The 20184-nt window shown below is 37.4% G+C and overlaps 1 protein-coding gene across 5 annotated transcripts in view; it reads left to right on the forward strand.

Moving 5' to 3' along the window:
• SMYD3 (SET and MYND domain containing 3) overlaps positions 1-20184 on the forward strand; it is a 385012-nt gene that overhangs the window by 180482 nt on the left and 184346 nt on the right. The window contains exon 1 of one of the 5 annotated variants that reach the window (XM_072927228.1): positions 19068-19196. The exons of the other annotated variants lie outside the window; for them this stretch is intronic. The gene's annotated coding sequence lies outside the window, so the exon portion shown is untranslated. Of the gene's footprint in view, positions 1-19067; positions 19197-20184 lie in introns of those variants that run through there. 5 annotated transcript variants of the gene reach the window in all.

The raw sequence follows: 20184 nt of genomic DNA on the forward strand, positions 1-20184 counted from the left end.
TGTTCAGGGTTCTGTGAAGTTTTGAGTGTCCTAAAAAAGTCATTAAAATGTCATCTGTCTAGAATCAGTTAAGAGCTCAAAGACATACTGTAAGGTCTCTTAAAGTGATCAGGAGAATTGGATTAGACAGCTTTCCCAGCTGCATGCTGGTAGCACTTACACTGAAAGGACAGATGATCCCAAACTAGCTGATATTCTGAAATCCAGGGGTACAAAAAGATCTTCTTGCAGAGCTTTTAATTCTGAATACCTTAAACTTTTTGTCTTGCACTCACAGTCCAGTTACTTTTTTTTTTTTTTTTTTTTTGGTCTTTCTGTGAAAAGCTGTTCCTTCTTCAGAGCCTTTTGCAGTTTGCCATAATGGCAATGGCTTGATGCTAGTTGGGTACACAACCTGACTTGCTGTGAGGCAAGGCTGGGGGCTCTTCCAAATAGCTGGGAACTACAAATACCTGCAAAACAGAGAAAAACAGAGACAGGTGACTTTGCTGCCAGCTGCCTCTGTCTTGCAAAAATGCCATTTTGGGTTATATGCACAGAAGAGAAATGGTAATTTAAAAAGTGGTTATTTTCTTTTTTGTTTGTTTTAGTGGGGCTTTTGTTAAGTCAGCTGAACTAAAGAATTAAAATTTTCACAGTTATATGGGAATTAAGAGGAATACACATTATGGCTTTAGCTTCAGTTTTCAATAAATTCAAGATATAGCAATCTTTACAAAAACAAGGTTAATTGGTCTTATTTGTGTTGGCAAAAAAAAATATGTGTAGAAGCCATAATATAGATGCTCACATATAGAAAATTTAGTCACCGGAAGGGAGGGAGGAGTTTAAGATAAATATGTATAAATATAAATCAACACTAATTAAAGGGAAATTTTGCATATCACTGATGTATTAAGACAAAGAAATGTTTTCTAAGCAAAGGAATGAATGAAATCCAGTTCATTAGTTAAAAGTTAGAGTGTTTTAAAACCTAAAAATCAAACCTATTTATCATTTAATTATGTTTAAAAAAATGTTTGAAACACTTCAGTCTTTCCAGAGTGAGAGATTATGTCTCATCATCTAATTGTCTGCTTCCTACTGCTCTGAAATCTAATCAGAGGGGAATCTCCCATTCCCTGGGAGGAATGAGTTTAACCTATTGCCTCAGCTATTTGTATTAGCAGAAAATATTTCACTGCTTTTTCTTCTTTTTTTTTGTTTTTGTTTTGTTTTGTTTGTTTTGTTTTGTTTCATCTACAATAATTGTTTACAGGTAAATCTAGGAAAGATCTTACATCTACAGTAGGAATCAAGAAGATACATAAAGGCAAATATATAGCCATATAGAGTAATGCAGAAATTATCAGGAGATTCAGGGTAATAATAAGCAAACTCTATGGACAGGATATTTAGTGCTGGTTATTGTACAAGGCTGATGAGGTTCTGAAACAGTGGCCCTAGTTTCTATGCAGGCAAAAAGATTTAAAAGAAAAATTGACTGAAATGAAGATGAGAAAATCTTCAGTTGCTGTAGGACTGCACTGAATAAAGAGATCACATTTTCTGAGGTTTTTGTGTTCGTATCAGTCAACAGTATCACAATTAGGAAGTTTTAGGATGTCTTGGACACTGAGCTCCAAGGGTTTTTTGCACCTTTACTCTGGGCTTGGACTTTGGATTCAGGTCTGTTTCTTGAACTGGCCAGCCCAATGTTTTCTGCAGTCTGAAATGCAGAACCAAAATGGCTTTAGGAATGTTTAATTTCAGCTGTTCTCTGTTGGTTGCTGTAGGTCTCTCTCAAAGGACTGTAGGAGGTGATCTTCCCTGTGATAAAAGTACACTAACTGACAAAAGGCTATCCCATCAATTTCAGTCAAGTGAAGTAACTTTTTGTTTAAAAATTTACTCTTTCACCCTTGAAGTATTACATTTCTACTTACCCAGAAACTCACTATGTTATTGCTTGAAAGAGCAGAAGGATAATCGTCTGAGGTGCTGGTGTTTGAGGGGCCAGAAAGGCAATGAAAACTCCAATCAGTCAGTGTAGTAAAAAACTCCCAGGCAGAGCTGCCTGGGGACTTTGCAACAGCATGAGCAGCACTTATTTTTATTGCACTAAAGATTAAGGGATGGCACTGCTCCCACTGCAGGATGGGGATAAGGATGAAAACTGGTGTTGCAGAGGAGAGCCCCATTGAGCTGAGTGAGGGGTATGAGTGTCCAAGTGGAGGTTGTCTTTGCCAGACTGGCTCATATGTGCTGTTCCCTCTATGGGGAAGTGTGGCAGACCTCAGTCAGGAAGAGCAGTGAAGTGGTACAAGCCAGAAGAGAGAGTAAAATATTATACAGGCAGAATAAAAATATTAATAAGTAGTGTTTCTTACCTCTGACTTCCTTTCTCTTGTGAGGAAAAAGTAAAATAACTCCCCAAAATCCTTTGATGTTCTGCTGTGTGATTTCTGTTCTACTGCAGAGGTCAGAGAAGCCATGGTGGTGCAGCTGGGTGAGGAGCGAGAGTTACAGGTAATCCTATCTGCACTCACTTTCCAGAGGATTTAACTTTCCAGGTTAGTCCGAGGTCTGCAGTTTAAAAGTAATCCTGTAGGACAGGAACACTGAAAGGAATGGTGCAGTAGGTGGAGGGGTGCTGAGCTGTGGTGAGTCCCCCTGTGCAGTGGCACTAAGACACACAGAGAGCAAGAAGCTGTCCTCCCTGGAACTGGGATGTACAGCCCACTGTGTGCTGCCCACCCCCTTCGGGGCCATCAGTGTCAAAGCTGTGTCCGGGTGGCTTTTTCATGCCCTCAATGTGTGTCCTTGTTTGACATCTACTGAGGATTCTTCAAATGATGCTGTAAGAGCAAGTACCACTTCCCAGCCTTCTGTGATGTTGCCAAAGCAGGTGATGTGTAGTACAGTGGTGTGTCTTCTCAAGTGAAATGCAGCCTGCTAATGAAAGACCGGATATGGCTCTTCTCAGCCAAACCATTCTTGTAAATCCTGTAAAGAATATCAGAAGCAGGCTCCAGAAATGTGGAATCTACTGTATGATGTATTTTTATTTGGTTACTTCTGAATGCACTCTAAAACTAGAGAAGGCTATTTTCTGACATTTTCAGCAGAGTAAAGCTGAAGGTACCTGTGAATTGTTTCTCTGGAAGGGTACATAAAAGCTTTGTTCCCCTTGGTTCTTGAAGCCATGAATGTTTTCTTTTCAGGGGCACAGCATCTCTCCTCCCAGCACAGTTGGCTCAGCTCTATAGTGAATCCATAATCTACATGGTTTAATTTATTGTTGGTTTGCTTGTTTGCTTTTACAGAAAACCCCACTTTATTTTACACCAGGCATGAACAAGATGTAGAGGGATAATCTCTCTGCTCCCTTTTCACCTCTGAAAAGTGCCATCATTCAGGATGAGATTCTGCACTTGGGAATCCTTCTTAGACTTGCTTATGGATTCTGGCTTTTCTAATTCATCCAAGGATTATACACACTTTGTCAGTTTTTACTGAGCTCTTTTTGCTCTTGGTATTAATATACAATTCCTATTCATAAGGAAAAAAACAAGCAGCTTTAGTTGTGCCTATCCCCAGCAAAACTTAATATGATTATGTGGCATAATTTAACCTTTTAAGGGCATAACCTGACCTTTTACCAGGGGGACCTGCTTTGATTAAGCTAAGCCAGTGTCTTCTATGCTGTTTAAAAGACACAAGATTTTTGGAAGTGCTTTACACTGCTTGCAAAGACAGGAGACAGCCAAGAACCCATGCTAATAGGTTTTGAAGGAAGAGCCATTTGTAGGAGCAAGTGAGACTTAGATACCTCCAGCTCCACCTCAGACTTAGGTATGCCCATGGGGGCATGGAAAAACTTTTCCACATTGCTCTTGTAAGGGAGAAGATGCTTTTTAACCATTCTAAACTTAAAATGCTTAATGTGATGATGGGGTTTTGTTTCTAAGCCTCCTGTAAATCTCAAAGCACAGAGAGTAGCCCAGCCATGCCATAAAAACTTAATGGTAGCTGAATAAGAAATCCTATGGCAAAAATCTTATTCTTGGTAGTTATTCAGAAGATCTTGATATTTCCTGTGGGAGAAAAAGATGTTTCTGTAAGCCTTCATAGATTTCTTCTTTTACTATTACTAGTCGAGACAGTTCCACAAATAAAATATTTTATGTATATTTTCCACAAATCTTTATGTGAGAGATAAATCAAGATAGAATCAAGATTATATGGAATGTTTCAGTAACACAAGTTAGACATATTTCATTGCTAAACTTTGTGTGTAATTGTGATTAGAAGTTTTAAAGTTAAGGTAAAATAATAAAACAGGTATTGTTTTCCATTAATGATTTACATAATGTAAATGATCTAGTAGTTAAGGCTGAAGTGGTGCTTGAATTGAAATCTTAAATTCTGGCATAGGTAACTTCTCTTTATATTTCCCTTTATATTTCTCTTTATATTTATATAGGGTCAAAGTTTCACTTACATAGTCTCAACCTTTAATTTTATTTAAAGTAGTGGTTGAAGAATAACTGTTCATCATTTCTTCTAAACTTGGAAGAAGCTGTTTAGAAATTATTCACAGTATTTTGAAAATTCTGGCCACTTTAAAACAATTTCCAGGAGAATTTTCTGAGCATGTGAAAAATGGCGTAGAATTTGTAGCTTTGAACCGTCAGAATGCTTTACTGTTGTTGGATCGACAACAACATATAATCACAAAATGGATGTCAGAGCCAGCTGCCTGCTTTGATACATGTATGCCTCTTCTCAACTCTTCTCATTGAAAAATTAAGTTTGATGAGCTCCTTGCCTGTAGGTTTCACATTTTTAATCTGTCTAAACTTAAACTTGCACAGGACCTAACATATTTTCAGCCTGAAACTCCAATTTCTTGGCTGATTTTTATTTTACAAGGAAGGTGGCCATGATATGTATGTCAATATCAGAGCCTCTTAGTTTAGCCTGTAGGTCCTTTGCTAAATGAGTCTACAGAATTATTTTTTGCATTATGGCACAGTCCTAACCTAATGCAACAGGAAAATTCCTAGAAAATTCAGTGGGGACTGATTTTCACCCTGCTCTTTGAGGGCTATGTAAGAAAGAGCCTGAAAACGTTATAGATGATGCAAAATCAGAGAAACTGCCTTGCATTTGTTTTCCTGATTAAGTTTTTACCAATTTAGCTGCCAGTTTTTAGTTTCCTAAATTGTCATGAGTATGTTGATAACTTTTTTTAATAAGACATGAGCAGATGAAAAGTCTGGGTTTGCTTCATTAAATATTTTCTCATTTCAGGTTTTGAACTTAAATAAGGCAAACATGGTATCTTCCTCTTTGTCATCTTCAGTGCAGCAAATGCAAAAGAGCTGAGATTAGAGAACTTATTATGTGATAAAAACTCTAGCAACTGTCATTGGGTTTTCACTTCTTAATGCTCCCTTGTATTTCCTATGAACATTAACATGCTCAGCAATTTTTGCCCCATTGAAAGTCTAGTATTTCATAGTTTAGACAGAGACTCTTTTTCTGCAATATGCAGTTTCTTTTCCTATACTAGAATCTTTAAATACTCAGTTGGCAATTCCTATTATATTTGATTATTTGGACCAGGCAAATTGCCAGATAAAAAGTTTGTAAATTATCTACTTTATATTTGTGTAGTCCTCAAAAGACTGAAATTTGCTTTGGGGAAAAGCAAAGGACCAGGTAATAACAATTTCTTTTTTTTAAAGCACTGTCAGAAACTTAATTTCAGAAAGCTTTTTATTATTGAATTTCCCAGCCTTCCTTTCAAGCACTTTATTAGAAACATGGCTCATTTATTTGGGAGAGGGAAGAAAGCATTGAAGAAGGGGGAGATAAAGGTGAAAAGCAAACTCATTAATTCATGTTGTGACCTAAGTGTAGTTTTCACGTTGGGAACAATTGCAATTTTCTAATGTGCAGTCTTCGTGAAAGACTGATTTTAACATGGAAAGTGAGAAAATTGTTTCTCTTGAACTTTTTTTGGAGCTCATTTATATTGAATTACTTAAGGCCTTTGGAATTTTTAAGTGGTTCTCCAAGAGCAGGTGAAAAAGACCTTTGCTCTTTAACAGAAGGAGCCAGAGAAATCAAACTTTTGCTTGTTTTACTTAAAAACTAGATGCAGCTTTTAGCACTGGGCTTGAGTCTGCGGCTGTTGGAAAAGTGAAGTCTAGGTAATAGATATAGAGTCAGGAGGAACTGATCATGCTTCTGGGTTGTGGTCTGTAAATGTCTTTTGGTTTATTTAAACTCATGGCTTAGCAGTTGGCACCTAACTTTTAAAAAGGGACCCTTTATCTCCAGCCTACAAAATAAAGCTGGCCTGAAAAGGTGCAACAGAAAAGCTCAGTGCTGCTATTAGTTACATCATAAATGCATTTTTTTTTTTCCCAGTGAAAGGCAAAAATACTGTGAGCCCACTTAAAGCAAACTTAAAGCATGGGGACAATCCAAAACCTAATTTTATCGGTGACACCAAAGAAAGATGACTGGAAACTGGAATTTCCATTCCCCAGGAGAGCTGAACATTTTTGAATTTTCTGTCATTCCAGTTGGAAAAATTAGCATTCTGTAATATTCTGGTTTAGGGGCATAGAAATATTTCAAGTTCAGTATTGTTCAAATTGACAAAAACGTTCTTCTTTTTTCTCTGTTTAAATGTTTATCAAACCTAATCTGATGAAATTACTATTTTCAACAGCAAACAGCTCTCTCAAGAAATGTCTTTGCTGTTTATTATCTGGGGATTGTGGACACATCCCTCTGAGGGAAGGCCTTCATTTTCTGCCCAAATTTCAATTTAACTATTTTGCTTCTTCTGCTAGCTAGCCTAGCTGGAGCTCTGAGTTGTTGGCTGTCCTTCTCCAGCAGCTGTTTCTGTCGTGTGTGGGTCTAGTCAAGGAAAACGCAGAATACATTTCCACTTTTCTTAGCACCATTGATGAGATGTTTCTGGCTTCTTGAAATCACTCTCAGGCACAGGGAGAGCTCTGAGGAACCGTGTGTGTCTCTGGTGCTTTTAGAATTTGAGATCAGGAAAACTCTTCAATTTCACTTTTTATTTAATTCCTTCAACTCATTCCTCAAAATTCTTGCTGCTGCCTTATTTATTCAACTTTTTCAGGCCTCCCTGATTTTTTCTTTCACAGGGTTTAGTCTCTCTGGCAGTCTGATTTGTATTTTGTGTGCTTTTTCTCCCTGAGGATAACCCATGAGCAGTTACTGTGGTGCAAGGCTAAAGACAAGGCTGCTCTACAACAAGTGGTCTTATTTAATGGGAAGGGATGGATCTGCAATGGCATTTGGGTGGAGGAAGCAGTGCAGATGATGTATTTCTTACAGGTGGCTCATTATAGGCTAGGGAAGTGTGACAGCACAGGTTTGAAGGAATGCACCATACTCTTTCAGAAATAATATAAAATATTATAACTTATTATATATATATATAATATATTATATTTTATATAATATATATAATATATTATATAAATAATATATATAATTTATAACTTATATAACTTATAATATATATATTATAAATAATATAAAATATTCAGAAATAATACAAAATATTATTATAATAAAATAATGACATCAGCTGAGGGGAGGCAGCTGGAGCAAGGCAGAATGGGCACATTTTACTTCCCATTCCCATTTACTTCACATTTTACTTGTTGCAAAGAGGTTCTGTGGGGTACAGCAGGTAGAAGATGTCAGGTGTGCTTTCAGGTGTTTGAGAGATGCAGTGTTACAGCATTAGTGTGAAAAGTAAAAAAGCTATTGACACTTTTGCAAGAAATGGAGGGGAAAAATATTGCCACCACTATTCAGCAATGCTAAAAAAAAGGTAAACCATTTTTGTGAAGGTGTGCTGCAGAGAAACACAGAGGCAAGTTTTGGAAAACAGTCTGTGCAAATATGTATCACATAGGAAGTAATTTTTCTACTATAAATGAGGTTCTTTTTACTCATTTGATCCTCTGACCTTCACTTTTCTATGAACTTTTCAAAACCCATCTAAGATAAGGCACTTCCAAAACTCTCTGCTAGGCTCATTTTTTTATTATCTTCTTTAAAAATCTATCTTTTAAAATCTATACCTGTGTGTCTTTTAACTTAATGTCCCATTTGGACTGTTTAATTTGCCTGGTGAATGACCAGAGAGGGACGCTATTCTGTCCTGGTCTTGCTAGAGTAAGAAGTCGGGTTGTTCAGTCCTGCTGCATCAGAACATTTTCTTGCTGATTTTGAAACCAGTTTCTGGGGCTGTTCTGGTTGGAAGGACCCTTTCCAACATAGTTGGCATTGTCCATAGTATCTCAAAGGGGCATTTACAAGGAAAATTAATCTTCCTTTACTCTTCTCAGTATACATCACCTGATGTGTTTACTCTTTTCATGGCTGATGATTTACAGACATCCCATATTCTACAAATATACTTCTCTCTACATAGTTCCTTCATCTGACAACCTCACAGTTTATAGCAGAAAGTCTTGTTATTAGTCCCAAAGCTTCTGACCTTGCACACGCCTATTCAATTTCATCCCATTTCTAATACCCTTCCAGATAATCCAGCCCCTGCTATGTGAATCCCCAGTCCTCCCTCCAGACATTCAGGTCGCAGGGAATTTATTTGTTTGTTTTTATATTTTTGTGCCAGTCATTAATACTAGCATTAAGTCAGATTGGTCTCAACCCCAAGTCTTCAAGGGGTTTTTCATTATTAACCTGCTTGAAGTTTAACACTTCCCTTCCTGCCACATGCTCCTCTAACAGGCTGCAGCTAAGGGGAGGGGAAGCCTGCCCCAGCCCCTGTGACCCCAAAAACAGACGCCTTTGGGGCACAGGGCAGACTGCTCTTTCCCAAAGCCTGTGGAGGAGAGGCTGCTGGAACAGAGCTGGTAAGTTCACATGGTCAGTTCTGCCTCTGCAGCCAGGAGAGGCAGAGAGACACAGACAAACTTTGGGGATGGCAGAGATATATATGAAAGGGCACCAAGAAAGACCTTGGAGAATTTGCTTTGACCCATGAAACGAGCAGGTATTGCTCAGCTGAAAGCCTGTCTGGAGGAAACGGCCTGTGCTGCAGGGGCACAGAGGTTGGGGGAAGAGATTCATTTGCAGTCCCTCTTGTTTTCACTCTTTTACCCAGCAGAGAGAACAGATATTTCTTCTGTTAATAGTGTTTACTGCTCCAGCTGGCATCCTAGCAAAACTGACTTTCTGAGATGCTGAGGTACTCAACTCGGGAAATAGATCTCAGCACTTAATCCTAAAACCTCATGTTGATTTGAGGTCTGCTAGAGCTACAAAATAATTAAAAGATAAAGAAAAAATAGAAAGCTGAGAAGTAACCTTCCTTTCATCAGACAGTACAGCATAAGGCATTGTACTACATCTGACTAAAGGTATTTTAACAGCACAGATCTTACATAGCCTTGCAGTGCCAAATGTGTGAGTTAATGGGTAGAATTAGTTCATTTATTAATGATTACACACATTTTGTCATTTGGAAGAATAAATTACTCAGTATAACATTACACACTAATGATATAATTTTCTGTGTGGTCAGAAATGATGTAGAGAGACAGTATGCTAAACACCACATTTCGTGGGCAATAATTGTTATGAGTGAAGCGTATTTTCTTTTGTTACAATACTCATGAACTTGTCAAAGTTGAGATACCATGCTGATGCCTGTGCTGATACTTACCACCTTGCATGTTCACAGCTCTGTACAAACATTAATGAACCAATGTAAACAGTAATTTTCATAATGTAGCTTAATATAATAAGGCATTGTGAATCTCACTTTGCCTCTGTATGCACAAGGGATTGTAATTTACACCCCTTTCCATGCATAGTGAAGGCTATACCCGTCATCTACCCTCTCACAATCATCCTTTTCCTGTGCAGTTCCCACTGCAGGGGGGAACAGGGCTCCAAAGAGCCTGGGCCATAATTTGTTTGGCTCTCATCCAGCTTTCTAGATGGTGCCAGTTTGCTCCAGGCTTCCTCTGTGCTATATCATTGCAAATCCCTTTTTGAGGGGTGTTGTTTTCCCCACATCTGGAATTATCTCTCTCATTGCACTGCCAGGAATAAAAGCCCACCTGCATTTCTAAAGTGTGTGTCTGCTACATTTTCTTACATGTTTGTCAGCAAGAAAGCACTGCCTGCTTTGTCCTTTTTTTTTTTTTTTTTTTAATTTTACAGTGTTAGATACCCTTTTGCTTCAAGCCATAAGTATGTGCATCTATTTTGACGGCTTGATCTCAAAGAGCTCTATTTGAGATATTAAGTATGTACTCTCAGGACTGAAAGAGCCAGAGCAAGTAAATTAGCAGAATAGAATTAATTCAAGTGAAGTACTGAAGGGCTCCAGTTTAGGATTACAGCAGAAAGCATAATATAGGAATCAGCTCTCCCAGTTGTTGAAAGTGTACTGGAGAGAGCTGAGAAGAGAAGATACCAGGCTCCTGCCAGCTGGTGCTATCTCCCACAGCACTGACTACAAACTGAAGTGATCTTTATTAGTGGTATCTCTGTATGATACCCACCTGTGAGCAGGGAATTACCTTTGTAGCCAAACTGGCCACATCCTGTGAAACCAAGGGGTTTACTGACTCCATAGCAAGACCAGGCTCTTTTGCCTCCAGGAATGGTTAGCTTCTTGGTCTGAAAGGTTAAGGTGAAAGTTTTGTGTAGGTTTTAATGGCGCTATGCTGTTAGTGGACTACAGAGTTCCATGCTTGCTAAAATGTGATTAATTGAGCAGCAATAATTCAAGTCTCTCTCAGATTGTTGAGGGGAGACATGCACCTGACAGCTGATACAATTAAGCATTTGGTGCTTCTTAAAGGTGCATATCCTCTGTGCTCCTTGGGGAGCAAACATGAGTTGAATTATTCGTGTTACTCAGTGCAGATGTCTGGTTTTTAGTCTCATCATTCATCATTGCTCAGCAAACTCCTGTGTTTGTCCATTGCATCATAAATACTGCAAAATGAATTGTGCATTTTTATATTCTTTGAATATGACTCTGACTCACAGCCACACAATAAGATGCACAACAGCCATGCTGTATTATCTTTTAATTTTATATTGGAGAATGATGGTTGAACCCAGTTATTTCAGGATCTATGACATTTCTTTACTTAATAGCCCCTGTACCAGCAGATTGTGCTCTGTTGGGCTAGACTTAGGCATGCCAAAATGATATCTGTGAAGAGACTCCCTGTAATACTACTTAAATTTATTGATTGAATGGACAAAAACTAACTTTGAAAGCAACAACTTAAAGGAGTCTCATTCATATTAATGCAGTAGTGAGCTCAAAAACTGAATGTAGGGTCGGACTAGAACTCCATAGGTCAGAGGTACAAAACCTGTAGGAAAACTTAAATTATTCTTGTCTTTCTTGGGAAGAAGGGTAAAGAAAGACTCCAGATCTAGTTGGATGAATAACCACTTTCAAAACAGATCTTAAGAAGTGGAGAAAAAGCCTACAGCAAATGAAAACAATATCTTTATTGTTGCAGTTAGGAAAAATGAAGGTAAAATTAAATTGCAGCACTGGCTTAAATCTTGCAAAGGTGAAATGTAGGTACCTTATCTATAATAACTGTTCATCAGTCTTAAGAAACTGGCTGGTCAAGTCACTAGAATAAAAAGAATCTAGAATAACTTAAGTTGGAAGAGACCTCCAGGAGCTCATCTAGTACAGTTCAAAGCAGATCTGGTTAGATCAGGTTTCTGTTTTAGAGCTGTGTCCACTCACATCTGGGATACCTCCAAGGAGGGAGAACTCCTCTGGGCAACCTATTTCAATATTTGACCACCTTGTCTTAAAAAACCTCGATTAACAGAACTGTATTGCAGTGGCTGGGGATAGATAACGAGAGCTGCTTATGGAGTGTGAGCCACCATTCCCAGAGATTTCCACCAGTCTGGAAATGACTGACCAGTATGTACAGCATCAATCACCACCACCAGCCACATGCTGACAAAAAAAGGCAAATGCGTTCTTGAAAGTTATTGGCTTGGGAATTTGCAGAGATGGTTTTTAAATGTGGCTCAACTCCTGCTGGTGATGAAATTGAAGTGGAGCAGGGTACAAAGCAGGGCTATGAAATGATTAATTATGGAGAATAGGGAGGATTAAAAGGGTTTGGTTGCTCAGAGAAGTCAAAAGAAGACTTTGAAAAGCATTGTACTGCTCTCTGTAACTTTATTACCACTAATAGGTATAATTGGAAGGAATAGATGAAGACTGTTAATTAGAAAAATGTTTTAAGCAAGAATGTGGTGAGGCCTTGGAGCAGCCCTCAGAAGGAGCAGTTGTAAAAATAGATGAAACAGGAACAAAACCAAACTGACTTCGACATGGGGGTCTGCAGGGGCAGCCTTTTGCTCAATACACCATTTGTGTTTTTCAGGGTAGACAAGAATAATTTGTAGAGCTCAGGAGTAATTTGCCTGGTGTTTCAGTACATCTGGCAGCATTTTGGTTGCTCCTATCATGCCCTGTTATTTCCTAAGCACATGGACAGGAGTAACAGCATGTCTGCAATTTGCTTGGCAAATCCCAGGTGCTCCCCAGTGCCCGCACCTTGCATGCATGTGGAAACACTTGAGGCATCATGGAAAGGTCATGGGGAGCCCACACTAGAGTAAGGACTTTGCTGATGTTTCAGTTGACTGGGCATCATCTTTGTATGTACATTTCTACTGAGCAAGTCCAAGATGAAAATATTACAGCCCATAAGAGAGACACTTCTGAGAGAGAGAGAATGATATGTACTCAATGTGTATGCTGGGTCCCTGTGCATGCCAGCTCGGAGTATTTTTCCATGGCTAAACAAAACCAGAGAATATTCTATTCCATAGAATAGTAGCTGATTATTTTTCAATTGTATGATTTATTTGGAATTAATTTGTGCTCTTAGAAGCAATTTAAGCCAATTTATGCAACTGAAAGCTTAGCTAGTGCTTTTTAATCCACTTAAGAGTTTTGTTTTGGATAGCCTGTTGGTGAAGCAAACTAAATTAAAGTGAATTCTATCTAAAAGCTGGTTCTAGTATTGTGATTATGAAGTCATGACTTGAAATTGTCCATGGTTGCTGCATTTCTATATTTTGTATTTAACTTTAAGGCTGTTATGTATTTAGTGACCATAAATGGAATAGAGTATGAGAGAATTGATATGAGAGAATTGATGGAACAGATATTTCACTGGAAAATAACAGATTAGTGTTTAATGTATGTGTGACAGTGAGAGGGCTTAGGCAGAATGCAGAAATATCAATAAACAAATAGTAAGAGGCAAGGAATGAAATTTGATTTCAAAATAAGGAAAAGAATGTAAATATTAAAAGATATTTAAGAGAAAAATGTTAAAGAAGTTATAAAAATAATAGTTTATATTCCAGTATTTAAAATTCAAAAAGAGAGAGCAGAAAATAGCCAGGCTGATGAGAGATTGAATGATCAATGGCTTGGAAATGTATATGCAACTCAAAAAGGGGATGTCTGCCAAATAATCAGCTGATGTTTGCATCAAGGTCAGTCACTGGCAGTGACTGCAGTGTCTCTAAGTTCTTAGACCAAAAAAGTCTAAAAACTTTTTAGTTTTTAGACTGTGTTGGTTTAGAAGAGGTTTTTACCTAGCGAAGCTCAGCATTACCGTATTTTGTGTCACTGGGAGTTTTTTTTAATATCCAAAGCTAAAAATAATGGTATATCTACTGCATTTCAAATGTCACCTTTTAGCACAAGCCCAGACTTTCTACCCGGCTGACCACTGATCTTCAGAGATTATTTGTTGAGATGAATGACTTTATCCAAACCACAGATTTGATCAATCCATGCAAATTGCCATCTTCTGGAACAAAACTTTCATCAATTTCTTGCAATGCATAATTACATTATGATCACAGCTATTATTGTGGCTGCTTCTAAGTAGTTTCTGTGCTGGTAACATGAATGAGTGTTTGATGTTTGGAGAAAGGAGTGTTCTTGAAAATAAAATATGGAGCTTTTCCATGACCATACTGGGAAAAGCTGAAAGCAAGGTGATCAGCCATGCTGCAGCTTTCATGTACCAGCTTTCATCCTGACACCAATACCTTTCAACATGAGGGAAATAACTTGTTTATAGGGAAGAGATGCAGATTATTTAAAGCTAATCAAACTGAGTTTGTATATTCAGTGATAATTGTTGCAACTCACCTGATAATTTACCCAGATTAAGTCAGATCTGTAAGACAAACCAACATATTACATAAAGATCTATTGGAAGGAGAAATTTCCCTGTCCATGTTTTTGAATCTACAAAATCTACAGTCCTTGGTCCAGCAAAACTTAATGATTGTTTGAGCAAGAATTCCAAGAGTATGGAATGATTGTTTGAGTAAGAATTTTCCCTGTAACTTCAAGAAATGTTAGGGTTTTTTAGAAAATAAATGAAGTGCATTGTTATGGTAATTGTTGGAGTACAATAAGGCTACACCAAGATCTATCTACATTTAATTTAAAAACAATTTTTTATTTTTAATACTACTGATTCCAAAAGTCATCAGGTTTTAGATAAGCCTTTTTTTACCCATTACCAATAGTTGAATAACTCTTGCTGTTCACATTTTATAAATGAAAAAAATGATGTGAATAATGTTCTTTGATATGTTCCAATTCATACCAATAAGTTCCAATTCATACCAGAACACTAACTTTGTGAATGCAAGTTCATTAAAATTTCTTTTTTAGAAACTACTTAATTCATGGTTTTGTAATTATTATTTCTGAAAAATTATTTTTTTAAGATACAGCTCCAGAACAGAATTAAATATATTTGAGTTCAAAGAAATATGCTTAAAAATGCTTTTTTTGAGCACCAAAAACTTGATCCAAATTTTGCTTTTGATTAAGTCAATGTGTAATGTCTTTGAAGTTACACCTTAAATGCCTTTGAAAGCTGGAGCACTATTTTTAGGAAGGGAATAAAAATTTTTAGGCAATAGATTTTATTAATGTGTATTAAACTTAGATTTGGCTCAGTAGATCAGTTATAGCACATATATCGTGGTTGGGGCAGGGTATGTTTGGGAAGCAGAATACAGTCCTATCAGAGAAATAACATATACGTTGCAGAAATATATATTAAAACAGAATTTAACATTAAAGTATCGTTATTTGTTGTCCAAAGAAATAAATCCTTTTATCTGAGCATAGGTGGAAGGAATCAGTTCATGGGATCTCTTCTGGGGCCGAAGGAGAATGTTAGTTTTAATAAGAAATTGGTAAAGCCTAAATATTCAGATTTCTATTGGGATTACAGTAGAAGACAGTCAGGGCTCTGACAGGAAATTTTGAAGGAGGGCTATAGGGATGCTTCTTACCTATTTTAGGGAAAGTTTTTTTAGAGATATTGATTATCATGCAAACAGAAAGATTCTTCCTTTTTGCCTCAGTGGACATTGACATTGTTGGTGTGAACAATATGTACGTGTACACACTTGGAAGCTGGAGGCCTTCCTTGGTGAATTTAAAAATCTGTAGCTATGTAGGTTTTCTGTGCCTGTGCAAAATGTGAGTGAAGTAATTTCCTATGAGTAACAAATGAATCACAGCCTATTCACTGGAAACACATCCTTATATCTTGTAGCAGTTTTTGTGTTGTTTTTCCCTTCTGTCCAAACCCAGTAAAACCTACTTTTCCTGAGGTTAGCAAAGGCTTTTCAACAGCTCTTTATAAATCATTGAGAGTATTATATTTTTCCTTCCTGGAGAAAAAATGTGCATGGTAGGATTCAAGCCAGTAGTTTTAAGTGATACTCAGGGGCATGGCATCAGATTGCGCTGTGGGTGCAATTTTACTGTCGTCATATGAAGGCAGAAACTGTTACATCAATGGAATTTTTGGAATGGGAAATTCTTGAGGCCAAATTCTGGCCTTGTTTCTATTTCTTGATTGCTTGTCCCAGTTAGGAGCAGATGCAGAAGTGCCAGTTAGCTTTTTGTTGGAGAAGATGTGTAAAATTTGAAGGGTCTTGGTTCTTCCTAAAAGCAGTGCACCCTGGGTGAGAATTATTATACAAGCAGCATATAGGTTACAGACCTGTGCAAACACTGGAGCTGGATCTCCTGGGACATTTTGTTTGCTCCCAGAGCTGCCTTTAGTTGTAAAAGCTTTTCTTAGCCACTTTTCTTTCCCTCCAACTGGTTTGCTAAATTCAGATTTTTCAAGATTCTTGAAGACTCCAGCAGTGCGTATCACTCCCTATCACCAGGGTGGCAGACCTGTGTGTCTGTGCCACCCAGAGCCTTCACTGTCACTTGCTGTCACTTTTCTTGGGCTTTCCTGGGGTTCACTTATGCAGGAGCAGGCACTGGTGTCACTCTGTGCCCCTGGAGCCATGGCAGCACAAAGCCTTGGGAAGCTGTTTGCCCAGGTTTGGTGTTGGGGACAGACTTGGCCCAAGGCAGCAAGGCTGAGCTCCTCAGGGCACATTTCTATTTCTCATGCTATAATGTGTTCCTGAATACTAATTACCATTTACAAATATTTTAATGTCTTCTTAGGAACTTAGCTCAAGGGGAGAAAAAAAATTATGGTAATAGTTTCAAAAGACCACAAAGGCCACATTTTTTAGCAAAGCATTTGGCTTGCTTTACGTTAAACATGCCCTCAAGTTCCATATTTATTTTTAGTATATTACTCCTACATCATCTCTTCCTCCACAGTGATTTTCCCTTGCTGAATAACATCCACTCAGCTTTCCTTATCCTAAACAGAGCTGTCAATCTTAAAGTTTAAATTGGCATCATCGTTTCAGAGCCCCAGCTGCCCTTGGCTTACTTCATGTTTTTGTCAGTGTGATCAAAGTATAGTGCACTTGCACCCACATATTTTAAAATCTGTACTGGGTTTGTATCTTTTGGATAGTACCCAATCTATCACAAGGGTCAAAATTGTTTCTCGCGTCCATGGAGATAATTATAGCATGTCATAATGTTGTGAATACTGTGTTGTATTAATATCCTTACATCACATGGGGAATTCAAGATATGATAAGTAACTGTTCCTGATAGTCAGGAATCTAAAGATTGTTTTTCTATGCTCTCTAGCATGGTTGATTAATAAACTTGGCTTAAAAGAAGAATATACCTATGAAACTTTTCTGGATTCATCCTGACTATACATGAGATCTGTTTCAAATTTTGAGCTGAGATGAAATGCATTTACCAAAGGTTATGGTATGATCAGTGGAAAATTATTAGAGATAATTTCTTGCCATTTCTTACTCAACTCTCAGTGAGTGTGTACAGGCCTTAGTGGCTAATAAATTCATTTAAGTAGTGAAATTCTGTGTAAGGTAAACAATATTGGTTCACATGGTTTCTGTGAAGTTGGTCTGGAAAACAAATATGCTGGAGGCAGTACCCCATAAAGAGCTTGTATCCCATGCTGCAGATGCTCATCTTAGGTGGGACAGGAGCAATTCTGAGAGTCAGAACAAGCAAGTTTATTTTTGGCACTTTTCCGTTCACCTTGGGGACAGTGATGTTCAAGTCATGAAGTGCTTTTGCTGAGACTGAGCTTTCCTCTTACATCATCAGTATTCCAGCTCGAGTTCTTAATTTTATTTTTTTTTCCTGGATCCTTGGGTTCACTCCATTCTTTCATCTAACTCTGCTATTCAAAAAAGGGATGATCATCAAGCCACCTAAATTACATCCACTCTCCTGTGTAGTTTATTGTGCTGTGAAGTAACTCTCTGTTTGTTTGATTTGTTTTGCAGGTAAGTAGCAAAAGCACCCAATAGTCAGCAATTTATGGTAAGTATATCTTGTAATTAGAAAAACTAAAATTGAATTCCAGTTTTTTTTTTTTAAAGGCAATAAACAACGTAGGGGGTTAGTCATACAGTAACATTTATTTCAGATGCTAGTCAGAATGTTTGCAGATGTCATTGGGTTTACATTTTTCTCCTCAAAATGTTATTCATCTGTTCCAGGAAGAAATAAATACTCAAGGCAATATTTCAAGGAAGTTGAGCAAACAATATTTACTTTAAACACAAGAAACAAATGAGGGTTTCTTTTTTATTCTCAACTCCTTTCACCTATAGTAACCCCAGAAGTTGTTTTAACTGAATGAAAATCTCACACAATTGCTGTGTGTAAACATTGATGTCCCTATAACTTTTTTACTAAATCTCTTCTGCTTATCCAGTCTTCAATTTAATCAAAATATTATTAACATAGAGTTATTAACTCTCTAGTATAATTAACAGATCTCAGTATGCTTCCTAAAATATGTCAGTGTCGTCTTTCTTCCCCTTCAGCTGGGGAAATAATCACAGAATGGTTGCAAGGGACTTCTGGAGATCATGTAGTCCAAGCCAAGAGTGGTGAAGAGACCCTATTAGAAGTATGAGGTGAAAAGATACATCCTGGGTCACTATCAGGGCTCTGACAGGGCTTGCAATCCTCTGTGGTGCACAGTTGTTATAAAATAAATCTGGTTTTTCTAGTATGCATCACAGCTCCCATTAATTGAAAGGCTTTCAATGGTACTCAGTTGCTATCCAAGCAAACTTTGAAATTCAAATGTTAATTTTTAGCTTTTTTAACTTCCCAGCCTCTCTAGAGGCAGTTGTTATACTGTTAATATACTGTGAAAAGTGTTACAGCTTTGCACTGCAGTGTTGGGAATTTAATAAGTGTACATGGCACATTTTTTCTTGTGGCAAGACTGATGACTCTCAGCACTTGACACTGATGCTGTCTGAGCATTTGATCCTCTTAGAAAGTGATTGTGTTTTCCTCCCTGTAGTTTAAGCTTTGTAGAACATTTTCTTGTTACTGCTCAACTCCGTAGAATTCTTATTTGGCAGGGGGTCTTTTTATTTGTTTCTTTTTACTTTTTGTTAGGGTTTGGTTTTGTTGTTTTTGTTGTGGTTTTTTTTGGTTTGGTTTGGTTTTGGGTTTTTTGGGGTTTTTTTTTTCAGTAACATTTGTTCTGTTCTTCCCTTCACAGGTACCATTTTTTGGCTTGGGGAAAATTTTATTTTGAATTCTGATTGTTCTCTTTAACTGATCACACAACTCACTCATCCTTAGTCATGGAGGATTTCTCTTTCAACTTTACTGTACAGTGACAACACTTGTAAGTTTATGATCTTTTTTTTAAAAGATTTATTTTAAAATCTATTATTTTATTATAATTATTATACTAGATTTATTTTAAAATCTAGTAATGCAGTGTGTTTATTATACCTGTGCCCTAATTATCTGATCTTCTTTGACTTTGCTTTCTCATTTTCCCATGGCATCTTCTCCAGAAGTTTACTTGTGCTTCCTGCTTTCTGTCATCTTTTGTAAACTATTCTTCCAGAGGATTATTGCTCTACATCAACTATCACTTTTTTCCCTGAGATTGTTTTAATGCATGTTTGTACATGCACACACAAAACAGTGTGGTAGATGTGAAGTCACATTTAAACAGAGAAATAAAATATGTGACACTAAAGTTGTCAAGACTCAGTACTGAACATGGAGTTATTTATTCTTTGCAGAGGTAAACTCTGAATTTCTTCTGTGCTTTGAAACACCATTATCAGTTTGCATCCCCATTTTGTCTCCTGCATGCTAAGTTGGTTACATTGTTATGTTTTCCATAAATTTAATTTTTTGCAGGTGGGTTACAGGGCTGGTATATATAAATAGGAAAGATGAATGGATGCTTTCCATTTGTGTTTTCATTTATTCTGTCTGCTCAGAAGTGAGGAGGTGAGTCTTACAGTTCTTCCTGGCAGACTCAGCACATGGTTGCACTTCAGAAAAGGATTTCAAGAGGTGATTTCCTAGCTCTAGTGCCTCATGTTAGGCCTGGAATTATGAAATTCTAAAAGGACATCCTGAGTAGGATTTGGTTGCCCCAATTCAAACTACTAGCAGGGTTTTTTTGCTGAGAAAGTTACCTCTGAACAGCAGAAGTACAAAAAAAAACCCCAAACAAACAACAAAAAACAAAAACAAAAAAACACCCCACCCTAAGTCCTGGTGCTAATTGACTCTTTATATTGTGGAGTTTTTAATATCCTTTTTACATAACTTTCAATATGTTCTCCTAAGATTGTAGATATATCCTTGCA

This window comes from Taeniopygia guttata, chromosome 3, assembly GCF_048771995.1.
Source record: "Taeniopygia guttata chromosome 3, bTaeGut7.mat, whole genome shotgun sequence".
NCBI lineage: Eukaryota > Metazoa > Chordata > Aves > Passeriformes > Estrildidae > Taeniopygia > Taeniopygia guttata.